Raw genomic sequence first — 13,299 nt, 5'->3', positions numbered from 1 at the left:
ATGGTCGTAAGTTACAGTATATGAAAACAAAATTAAAACTTAAGAACAATTTTGACAAGATGAAAGTGTAATTTACAGACTAAAAATGTAAATGATATTCACAATAGACGAATCCTTATAAATGTTATAGTCAGACTCCTGGAATATTGTTATAGATTTTAAAAGAATAAGTAATGATGGCTTCAGGGTTGCACTGACAAGGTGTTAGAGCAGGGGTCTGCAAAGTCGATCCTGGAGGGCCACAGTGGCTGCAGGTTTTTAATGAGAGGTTGTTAAGGCACAAACTTGCTCGAACAACATTTTTATGTATCATTTTTGTTGACTGGGCGGCACGGTGGTGCAGTGGGTAGCGCTGCTGCCTCGCAGTTGGGAGACCTGGGGACCTGAGTTCGCTTCCCGGGTCCTCCCTGTGTGGAGTTTGCATGTTCTCCCCGTGTCTGCGTGGGTTTCCTCCGGGCGCTCCGGTTTCCTCCCACAGTCCAAAGACATGCAGGTTAGGTGGATTGGCGATTCTAAATTGGCCCTAGTGTATGCTTGGTGTGTGGGTGTGTTTGTGTGTGTCCTGCGGTGGGTTGGCACCCTGCCCAGGATTGGTTCCTGCCTTGTGCCCTGTGTTGGCTGGGATTGGCTCCAGCAGACCCCCGTGACCCTGTGCTCGGATTCAGCGGGTTGGAAAATGGATGGATGGATGGATTTTTGTTGACTCATTTGTTATGATCACCCACCCTTAGTTTCTTATTTTAGTGTTAAAAAACTGCATTCACTGTTTCTAATCGAAGCTGATTAACAACTGTTCGTGAGAACAAAAGGTGCCACAGAACTGACAGTACGGAGCAAAAGTGAAGTTGCTGAAAAAAGGAGACTTGTCCAACTGTAACAATTGCGCTGCTGTCTATTCCGGGCAAGGTGTTCAGCATCGTGCTTCTGAATAGGCTTTGTGGTGTGTATGTGTGGCTTTGGACCTAGTACTAGTCCTAGTAAGGAAGAGCAAGCTGGTTCCTGTAGCAACCGCTATTGTACAGAACAGATCTTCATTCTCAGAAATATCATCCAACAGTGCATTGAACATCAAAGTTCATGTGCTCATGTGATAACCTAAAAAAAATCAACATCGCCTAGCAAGATGCTAAAGGAGCAGCAGTTATTGGAAAAGATGGTGCTAACTTGTTGCCCAATGTGCAGACACAGGAGGACCTAAATCTAAGTAAGAAAGTTTCTGATTGTTCATTATCAGCAGTAAGATATAAATGACAAAGGAATCAACAGCTCTCCATTTAACTTGTTTCGGTTTACTCCTGTGTATTCAACATGAAGTTTCTGGTTTAATACAATGTTTGGAAGGAAAAATCAATGGACTGAGAATTACTCATCAGCTTCAGGTTACAAATAACTTTGTTGTTATCATTGGAAAGAACGAAGAAAATAAGCATGACCTGAGATTGATGAAGTGGAAATACTAACAAGCCAAAAAATTAAATAAGATCTTTTACTGGTAAAGATTGGTTTCTAATTACATTAATTAATTAATTAAAACCTGTAGCCATTTCAGCCCTCCAAAACTGACTTTACAGAGCCCTGTCTTAGAGCATAATTGCCATTATTTTCTTATGGTAAGTATAATGTTTCAATGAAAACTTTTTTTTTCTATTGTTAGTACAGTCATTAGAGTGGTTGCAGTGGTCAGTGCTGTTGCCACAAGGTTCCAGCGTCTTCGATTCAAATCCATTGCCTGGTCATTGTTCCTGTAGACATTACATGATTTTGCCGCATTTGAATGGATTTACTTCTAGATAGATAGATAGATAGATAGATAGATACTTTATTAATCCCAATGGGAAATTCACAATTCTAGTCACATCACCAAAGACATGCATGTTGGGTTACCTACAAATTCTATTCCCATGTGAGTTTGGGTCTTTCAATGTGCTAGTGCCTCCATTTTGGTTGTTTATTGCCAGAATAGGCTCAAGTCCCCAGTGTCCATAAACTAAATTAAGCAAATTTGAGAATATGTGTATTTTACTAATTATGTGTGGTTAGAAGAGTGGAAGGAGAACAGCAGGAAGGCCAGAAATGAGGTGGAAAGATATGGTGATAGAGGAATCAAGAGACAGATGAGCAAGTGGAAGAAACCTGGAGGAAGTGGCACAGGTCAGAGAGAAGCTGAGGAATCTTTGTAACAAAGCATTGAAGACAACGGAAGCGTGGCTAACTAACTATGTTTGGTGGATAGAGCAATTGCTCCATGGGACCCAGGAATTAAACGCAACATCTAGTCATTGTCTTTGTGGAACTTGTGAGTTCTCCCTATGTCTACATAGTCTTTCTTGCTGCATCTCAGAGATTCATATGTAAAAGATGCTTCCAGATTGGTCCTGGGCAAGTGCGGATGTGTGCATATGTGGGCTTTGTGATGGAGAGGTTCTCTAATGTGGGTTGGATTGATACTGGAATACTCACTGCTAATCTGGAAATGGGTAGATGAATCCAGTAAATGGATGGTATCATTCAAGCTCAGAGTAGGAACATCATGCAAACAAATTGATGGTGTTTTTCCACCACACTCTATCACTTTCTCTACTCCATACCCCAGAAAATGAAATATCGCATTGTCTTCTGGAAAGTTAAAAAACAATCATGTAAACAGGGCTGTTTTGTTCAAAATTGCTCTGCATTGGAATGAACATATTAAGATTGAAAAAAGTCTTGCTCACAACTGAATAACAAAAAGTTGGCACCAGTGCTAAAAAAAAATCTTCAGCTTGGCCTTGGCACTGATTCCAGCAACATAAAACTGATCCGGGCAGTTCCCGCTTTATCTCTGGCTCCTGCTCAGACACCCCAAACTACAAAAGTTAGTGCTTCTTAAACTGCAAAACAATACCAGCATGCAGTTGAATGGCCACAAGTGTGGCCATCTGTAGAAGTGGAGTGTAGGCCCTCTCTGTCCTTCTTCACATTTAGAGCTGGTGCACCAATACAATATATTTGTAGGATATGTTTTTAAAAAAGGTTAAGTCATTCTATTGTTTGAAGTTCAAAACAAAAATGTATCATACATTTTTTACAGTACACAGAGGAGTCCTATGAAACACAGTTCTGTATCTTACTATACAAATAACATTATATACATATTTATATGTGCACCTGATTGAACATATTTATAAAAGTTAAAAAAATATTCAGAACTCATGTATATGTTTTACACATTGATTAATTATGATTAATTATGTTACATTTTATATTTTACCCCTCCTTTACCTCGAACCAATGCATTTATCCACCAATCCATCCAACAGTTTTTTAAATTTTATTTTTTCTTTACAGAGTTGTCCTGGCAGCAGTGAGCATTAGTCAAAAACAAGCCTTGGATAAAATGCCAGTTTCTTGCTGTACATCAATTAATATCTAGTAAATTTTAAGTTTCCTGTTAACCTCACATGCATGTCTTTGGGATGTCAGAGGAGCAGGAGTACCCATGAACACCAATGAAGAACAAGTAAACATAGATGGTGACCAGCCCTGTAATCTATGCCAGGTATCTGAGGCTGTGATACAGCAGGTCTAACTGTGTCACCCTTTGTTGGAATGGTACTTATGAGGAAAAATTGCAAAATGTAGGAAAATACATTGTTTAACATATATACACACACACAAAATTAAAAGTTTTCTTATTTGTGAAACCCAGGGCATTGCTTATTGCAGGAAATGCTGATGCGCATTTCTTCTCTGCATTAACTGTAGATCCAATTAGCTTCTTTTACTTTCACTAAAAGGGCTGTCATGGGGCTACTTCTGAGAGCCTGCAAGGCAGCAAGATGCAAACATGTTTTCTGTAGCCAAGAAATTTAATTCATTTAAAACATTGTAAAGTTTATTAGATAGAGTCATTATAAAGAAAACGCTTACCCCCCAAATTTGAACCTCTGTAGTGCTCACCTACTATAAGTTAAGAAAAGTTTGAAAGCAGCCATAGAAATCAATGATGATCAATTTGCCCATTTTCTGCCCTGTTGGACAATTAATTAAGCATGTTGCTACTCCTATGACTGCACCAGTTCTGCATACTTAAATGATCATATTTGTCCTTGGTGCATACTTGGTGACAGAAAAGAAAGCAAAAAAAAAAATACTTCTTAATAATTAGCACTTTATGCAATACAAGAAGAACACATTTTGTGAGTGAAGTTCTGCAGTCTTCATCAGACTTTAGATAAAAAAAAATCCTCTTCTTAATTGTTTTTTGACAAATGCCAGACCTTCTACCCTAAGTTACAATTCATTTTGGCTATACCTTTTTTTTTTCTCAATTTTCCCTCTTCTTGCCTTTCCCTGATGTTCTCTTTTTTCATGGCGTTATTGTGTCTGAAAGTATTTGCTGTCATTGCCCAGATTTTTAATTCAGTTGTTTGTTTCATGCTAGGGCCATGCATAGAGATTGTATTGACTATGAAATGTGCTGCATATAAAAATGTACAAATGATTTCACGTTTTTCCTGTTAGATTATTTAATCTAACAACCTCTGTGTTATTTTGCTTCTAAATTATACAATTCTAAAATTAAATAATCATAATTATAATTAGCTTTAAGGGATTTTGCACAAAATAGTGCCACCATCTTTTCATTGTAAATAGAAGACAAAGCCATGGCAGAGTGCAAGGAAGACAGGACTTTTGAAAGATTTTGTATAAATAGCACAGGGGTGTAAAGTACTCTTTCCAAGGGAATTTACAGCTCATGCATTTGCAATGTGCCTTATCCCTGTCCTTGAGGGGGTAAAATACCTGCAATTGTCTTCTCTTAGTAAATTTTATGAACAATGAAAGAACATTTTGTTAAAAATATGAGGACTGTGCCTAACGTGAACATTTGTTTGCTCAGAAAAAAATAGAATATATAGCTTTGCTGTCTTCTTTCCAAAGCTATCCCTGTTATTCCAGCAGTTCATTTGGCATGGATCGATCCAATAGTATTATGCAATTTACCACCTTCATAGAGTAGTGTAGTAGAATATTAACCTGGCATGTTTCATATTGTCCATCTGTCTGTCCACTATTTAACCATCTGTGTTCGAATACAGCGGTACAGAGAAACCTGACCTTCTCCCAGCAAAGCAGGAATCAGCCCTGGATGGCATGCAACATTAGAAAGCATTTGTTCATTTGTTGTATTTGTAAAGTGTTTGTTTTGTTTAACACTTTAAACAACTACTTTATTTCCTTACATAATTTCAATAACATGTTATTCATGTCTATTTTATTCCTATGGTTTATTTTTCTTTTAAAGGTATGTTTCCTTTCCAGGTAAACTGCAATTTTTGTAAAATGGTTTAAGCTGTATTAAACATTTGGAAAGTGCTATATACATGCATGTTTTCATCATTATTATTATTGTCTGAAATGGTAACAGAATCTACATATACAGTATATGAATTAAAATTATTACTAATTTCATATACACATAAACTGACTAGAAGTATTTTTAGTACACTGTATTATTTAACAATTATAAAAAATAAAAGTATAAAAAAGTAAATGCTGCATATTAACATAAACATATTAACAAAATTAACTTTACATGTAATATTATATTGCATTGTCTAACTTAATACTTTCAAAAGGCACTGACTTCACTTGTTTTAGTTTTTAAATTTATATTTTTAAAAGGTTTGGTTACCATCTAAGTGTACATGATTTGGTATTCTATGTTTGTGTCGTGCTCTAAAGGTAACCATCATATACAAATGAGCATATGTGTCCATCACTTTTCTGAATCTTATTTATTTATTGCAAGGTTGCATAGAGATACAGTCAATTCTTTCAAGGCAGGAACCACTTCTGGATGGGATGCCATTCCATTGCTTATGCACACACTTACATTGTGGTAATTTTCATTATCATTTCTTTTTTTAACAGGAGTACTAGGGTGTTGTACCGTGTTAGCCATTATGAATGTAGAGAAAAGCCAAGCAAAATGACACCTTTTATTGGCTAACTAGAAAGATTACAATATGCAAGCTTTCGAGGCAACTCAGGCCCCTTCTTCAGGCAAGATGTAATCAACTCTTTTTTTAACAGGGAGAAGGTACAAACTTCAAACAGAGAGAACAATAATAACACTTTATGCCATTGATGATGCACAGTGTGTTCTTTATTTTCACACACTGCACATTGTCTTTTTCAACAGTGCAAGTATCCAATCCAGTCTAAGCTAATTTGTGTTTTCCAATGCCATTGTCACAATGATTCTTTATATATTTACTTGTTAAAGGTGCTGTGGTGCTTACTTGCGAATCCTGACATCTTAATAGAAAGTTAAAAGTATTTCATTCATTTAGAGATTTATTTAAAACAGCATCACATTCATATGGTCAGCAAGCTTCTAGCTAATTCACCAGCTGCAGTTGTATCACCATGTCTGATGATGCAGGGTCCGTTCTTCATCTGGAATGAATGCCCTCTCATCTTTGTGTGGGCCACCTTTATGGACTACAAGTTCAGATTAAAGACCCATGGTCAGTTCTACTGTGTAGAGCCTGTGCTCTGCTCAACTGTGAAAAAAATAGCTGCCAAGATTCTAGCACTTTGCAGCCTGGTAGGAAGATGTCTGATTTTTTTTTTTAAGAAGACAAATTACTGTTCATTTTATTTGGCTATCTAAATGAAGATATTTAGTTTGAATTTTTAAATATTAATTTTGTCTGGTTTCCTAATTGATTATTAACCTGGTATCAGTTTGATTTTAATTTACATGCAATAATAAATTAATTCTGTAGAAAGGAATACTGAGCAGCAACATTTAAAATGTAAATTAGAACAAGACACAAGAGTGCAAGAAAATTTACCAAGGAGAGGAGACCATTCAGTTCATTTGGTTAGTGAGCAGCTAATTGATCCAATTATCTCATCCAGTCATTTTCTGAAAGACAGCAGGGTGTCTGCCTCAACAAATTAAGGTAAATCAAAATTGGAGAGAGTAGGACTTCTTTGAAAACTACTGTTTCTTCAGAATTTCTTTACATATAACTGGTAGTGTCTGTTTGTTGGATGGCTTTAAATTAAACAATCTGAATACACATCTAAACATATTATTCATTTCTGGGTGAGGCAGCATAAGCATAAAGTCTTTAATATAAGAAGTAATATAACTGGAGTGAAATAGGAGTGATCACTACTGAGTCCTAAGATTAAGCCTTAGACTTGGTGTTTGTTCAGACTGAATGGAAAATGTGTGTTTTAAACTGAAGAAAGTTAGTGTTGTGTAACAAGCCTGCATATCAATTAGAACATGTTGTACCTTAACAGTATGTCTACCCACAGAAAACTGTAGAAGATATGTTTGTTTGAAATGCAAATCATTACTATATAATATTATTGAATGTATGTGGGGAAACCACTATACCCCAAAAGTTATAATTGCAATACTTTCTGTGGCTTCTTAAAACAAGACAAAGTAGTCCTACTCTAAAGTCAAAAAATCTACCACCATTACATTTTTGTGTTTAAATTCATTGCTATGAAATTTGTTATATTGGTTAAGGTTTGATGCAATTGAACAATAACAGCCTGGCATGTTGCACAGAAAAGCCACTGAGCGATGTCCCTTCACAAAGGGCACAGGGTTAGGGTGGCTTTTATGACACTATTGATTTATTTAGTGCTTGCAGTAAAAACTATACCCAGGCAGACAATAAAAATAACTGTAACTATATAACAGCTTCCTGCATCTTGAAATGGATTTTAGGCTGTGGGATTACTTTTCCTTTAAGAGCTCTGTGCACTGAAAGGTTGTGTCAGGGTAATGCATGGCACTTTAGGGTCAGATTCGGAATAGCAGAGCGTATGGGAATGAATAGCACAGCCAAAAATCTGATTAACTGGCCCACTTCCAGTAAATATGGGGTTAAAGGTCAGGTAACTAGGCATGAAACATGAGCAAGAGACATGAACTTCTGATAAAAATTGATTGATGCGTTTAACTGTGTGCAATCAGATTTGAATAAAACAGATGCATCAGTATTTAAATGTAGAAGCAAACACAAAAAAATTGCAACAGGACAAAAGAGAAATGTCATCTTACAAAGCGTATAACCAGCGGTAAACGTGATGTGACCACAGGAATGCTTATCTTTCTTGAATCTGAGGTTTTTCGAAGAAGGTGAGTGGGAATTTATGTTTAGTTCCTGTGAAAACCTTATGAATGTCTCACTTGATGTGCAGATGTGCGTTGTATGTGTCATTTACCTCCTCTTTCTCTATTCTATTAACATGTGTGAGTTCATTCTTAAAATGGAAATTTCACATTGTGTCAAAGTAAATCTTGAACTTTAAAATTACAATATCATACACTGTAGAAGAAAAGAAAATTAAAACTGCACAAAACACCAGAAAACAAATTATGTATTATAGAATTATTAAAAAAAGATTTATTCTATAGTCTTTATATAAAGGCACAATAGTCAATGTTGCTGTTTTCTCATAGTGTGTGCTTTTTTTGGACAAGTGTCCAGTCCAGGATGGGTTCCTGCCCTGTGTCTGGTACTCCTGGGTTTGGCCCCAGGTTACTGCAATTCTGATTTCAATTAACCAGGTTGGAAAACAGATGGATGATTTTATATATATATATATATATATATATATATATATATATATATATATATATATATATATATATATGTATGTGTGTGTGTGTTTGTGTGTATGTGTAGATGTATGTTTTATTATTTATTTATTTCTATATATATTTCTATATAAATGTTTATATCTACATATATTTTATATATGTATATTGTAATGCATGCGCACCAGAGGCTCACCTTCCTGGTTCATATATGGTATCACTCCGGGATGAAAGGGGGTGCTGTTGCTAACAGTCTTGTATCCTTTTTCTCTCACAGCCTTCAGAAACCGCCCCTTGAGGGCATGAAAGTCATGGAAGCCCCACCCCTGCCGATCTGCTCAGTATAAAAAGGGGACACCCCCAGATGTTAGCATAGCATTTTAACCTGACTGCCATAAAGAGAGAGAGAGAAAGTGATCCTTTAAAAGACTGCTGTTTCCAGGGGAATCGTCCCAGCCAGAGAGTGCCATTGTGCACGTGTTTTATGTAAAAGTTTTCTTTTTTGTTGTAATGAAATGGGGTTTTGCCCAGTTGGCACCCCAAGCATTTGGCTTTTGCCATCCCTAATCATTCACCTCACTGCTGTACATATACTTTGTAAATATATATTGTGCATATGTGTGTTTCATATGCATTTGTGTATCAACAGTTGTATCTATTTGTGTATTCGTTTTGCTATTATGTTAGCTAATCCTGTTTTTCTACATTCACTACTTTTGCCCTCCATTCAGTTACATTTATTTTTGTAAAGTGTTCTTCATCAAGTACAAGGTCAGAACATTTATATATACTGTATATATAAACTATACTGTGTTAGCAGTAAATGATGAAACCATACAATATTTATATGCGCAAGCATATATATGAAGTTAAACAAGCAGTAAAGTGTATTGTGATGGTTACTATTATGTTTACTTTATAATTTTGCCTTGTCAATTAAAACCTATCTCAAATAAATTAGTGAGCTATAAGTTTTTTTGCATTAACCCACACTCATATGATCTTAAACCCATGCTGACCTTATAAGTGATAGATGGTAATAACATGCCATTATGGAAAGGTTTTTCTTTATGTGTAAACTCCTTCATCTCCATAAAACTGAAGCAAAACTAAATAACATATGATTTTCTTTTATTTGTTTCTTTTTGTTTTCTGCTCTTTAGGTTAAAGACATGAAAACAATTTTCGAGCTCTCATCCAGTTAATTAAAAGTATTAGACTGCATTTGTTAGCTGTGTTACCACAAGACCTCAATGATGTTGAAAAATGGAGTTATTTCCATATATTTTTAAATGGTGGAAAAATAAGGCACTACAATAATGCTACATCAACCACAACCATATGTCTTTTGAGTAAAATTTCTTACTTTGCTTGGTTTAGTGGCAGACTTTGTCATCAGTTTCTTTATACTCCACTGAAGGTTTTTCAGTGCTAACATCTGTATAAGTTTTTTTATTTAATTATGCATTTTATACTCTATGCATGCCAGTTTTAAATAGTTACATATTTAAACTAATAGTGCTCAGCATTATTGCAGCCTATTTAATTGATTAAAAGCAGTGCATTTAATTTGCAAACAACTCAGTTTTTTCAATATGTGCATACAGTTATTTTATGTATTAGATTGTGTGGCTGCATTTCAAAATTCAGGTATGTTAATTCAATTGTATTGGCTGATTCCAAAAAGCCAATTACATTATTTGTATTATGTATACTTTATGCAGTAATAACTGAAGAAACAGAAAAATAACATTAAACTTACAAGAGGCTATAGAAATTAATTGTAGTTTAGTGACATATTGTAACATAACCCTAAATTGCTAAACAGATGAAAGAAGAATGCCATCTTGTAATCTCTAAGAAGTGTATCCTTTAATAAAGGCAGAATTTATATGGTTAAAAATCTAGCAATAAAATGTGTGAAAATCCTGTTTAAGTTAAACTAAATTAATGATTAGTCTTAGCAGGTAAAGTATCTTTAAAGTAATCCTTTTTTGACCATGAGTGTGTTCTGTCATTTCATTTTTGTCAGTTCATTTCTCCAGTGAGTACATTTAGGATTAAATCGCTGCTCATTGCTCAAGTTACCCTGTGGTGACAACAGACAAGATAAGTACATTTTTTCTGACAGTTAGAACAATTTCCTTCACGACTCGAAGCAAAGGGAATAACTGTTAAAGCCATCTTCAGCTAACCGGTTTTACATTAAATGGTCCATGCTGGCTAAGACACAAGGACTACTCAATCACAGGAGCCTCTGAATGCAGAGAGACAATAAGGAGAGCTGACTGATTGTGGTTATTGTAACCTAACAGAAAGAAGGATCGCACTCAGAGGGAGAGGAATGATTAAAAAACGTAACCAAAAGCTACTACAACATATAAATATTATCATTGAAAATATGGAACAAAATTACCTTTTAATTTGGGGTCATGAAATCAGATTTTGTTTAATTTGATACTAAACAGTGTAGATATTTTCAATAAATATTTTTGTCCATCTTTGCCATTATTATATATGAACAAGAGTAAAAAGTCAAAATGGATTTATACATTTTTTTTAAATAAAACAAACCATGAGCAGCACAAGTGTTAATGTGGGTTGCAGTGATACTATTGGGATAACACAATAATTGTGTTGAAGTCACACAAACAAAATCATTTTCAGACTGCAAGCCACAGAAAGAGCAAACAGATCCACTGTACAACACAAAACCCTGTAATTTCTTGATAAAGCTTTGCCACTGCAGACAGTAATTAAAATAACACTGCAGTAAAAAAAATTCTGGCAGGGAATGTCCTCAAGAACAGGTTTACAGATCATTTTAAAGGCTCTTAAAACGGATATCTCCAATTATTCTCCATTTACTTTTCTTTCATTACATGATATCTTTTTATAGCTACAGTTTTAGGAGTTCTTCACCTACTGCAAACCTTAGCCCTGGTTCCTTTATTACATTCAGATAAGAATACTAAAAAATATTTAATGGATGAAATACTGATACCTGTCTTAAAATGCATTACAGTGTATTAGAAAATAAATACATTTGAATAGACAACTTCAAGAAAATGTAACCATGTACTGTATGCATAGTTTATTGGTGAGGATTTACAATACTGCAGCATATATGTGTGTGTGTGTGTGTGTGTATGAATATGTATATACAATGTGTGTATTGTTGTCAAAAGAAGGAACAACCCAGTCATAGAGGAAATGTTTCCCCTTTTATTCTTTTGCCAAGTCCAAACAACTTAAACAGGTGATCGATGGTGTATAGAATAATAGCAAAACATAAAATAAGAGAGCAAAATAACCAGCTGAGTTGAAGGCTCGGCAGTCTGGTCAGTACTCAGGTGGCACCTCCATTCTGCAGAGTCTCGGCTTTATAGTGGAGGAACTCGAAGGGGCGGAGTCAGTTGCCCTCAGTGGGCGGCTTTTTAGGGCTTTTGGAGAAAAATGAGGCAATACCATCAGCAGCAGTGCCCTTTGTGTTGTGGAGCGGTAGTGCTATGATGAGCCCAGATACAACAATATATATATATATATATACATATATATACAGTATATAAATGTATACAAAATGACATTTATAGATTAAACATATGCAAAATGTAATATTGAATGATCCCAGTCAGTACCAGAACTACACTAAGAATAAATCGGTATACAACAAGTGTTCTGACAATATATGTATTAGCAAGTTGCCTCTGCAGGCATTTTCACATGACTTGGAGGTTTTGTAAACCATGTTTATCTTGGATGCCTCCAAAAGATCACCAAAATGAAAGGAAAAAATGTAAGCTGGTTTGAAAAGTGTTATGCTTTCCCAAGGGACTACAGGGCATGCACCCCAATATTTGAAAGGACTGCCTGAAATTTTGCCACATGGAAACTGTGGAATGTTAAGAATGACCAAAGGCATGGGATGCAGAAATTCTAGGGCACTTAGTGGAAACTCTTGCCTGGTATTCCTTGAAAATTTCTGACCATAGAAATAATTCCAAGACCAGGTAGTAAATTTGTATGGAGACGAGGTTTAAAGTTGCCTCAGAGCTAGATCTCAGAGAGCCAAGCCTGGAGCAGAGATGGTGGCAAGCAAGAGGAAGAGAATCCAGACTCATTGATTAAATGAAAATAAGAAGTAGAAGGTAAAAGGAGCCATTGTGGAACAACATAGAAAAGATGGTGAGTGGACAAGTCATCTCTTTGAAGATTGTTTTAACCTCTATTAAGAAAACTCAGAATGGCATTAGGTATTTATTTTGTTCATTGTTGTACTGTTTGCTGTACTAAGCATTGTATATCTTCCTGTTCTCATTTTTTATCTGTATTGCTTTTGTTTTGAGTTCAGGGCCACAACAAGACTACCCTTTATCTTCCATCGCATTAACATTGTTTGTTAACATATCAAAAATATATCTTTTATAGTCTTGTGTCTTAGCTACCAGACCTTATTCTCCACATATGTTCTGTCCCTGATGCATTGAAACTACGACTACAGATGCCATATTTTTTACTATGCTTTCCATTTTCTTCCATGTGCATCTTTTACACTGGAGAGGTATTACTTAAGGGCATGTGGTGATGTCATTTTAACAGTGTATCGGTATTTCTAATCACATGCATATTTGACATGTTATGTACCAAAATTTCAAAGACCAAAAAAAAAAAAAGTTTGT

General features: G+C 35.4%; 1 protein-coding gene across 1 annotated transcript in view; it reads right to left on the bottom strand.

Moving 5' to 3' along the window:
- mafa (v-maf avian musculoaponeurotic fibrosarcoma oncogene homolog a (paralog a)) overlaps positions 1-13,299 on the bottom strand; it is a 1,357,435-nt gene that overhangs the window by 315,099 nt on the left and 1,029,037 nt on the right. The gene's annotated exons all lie outside the window — the stretch shown is intronic.

The sequence above is a fragment of the Erpetoichthys calabaricus genome, chromosome 9 (genome assembly GCF_900747795.2).
Source record: "Erpetoichthys calabaricus chromosome 9, fErpCal1.3, whole genome shotgun sequence".
Lineage (NCBI taxonomy): Eukaryota > Metazoa > Chordata > Cladistia > Polypteriformes > Polypteridae > Erpetoichthys > Erpetoichthys calabaricus.
This window is presented reverse-complemented; position numbering and strand designations above follow the sequence as displayed.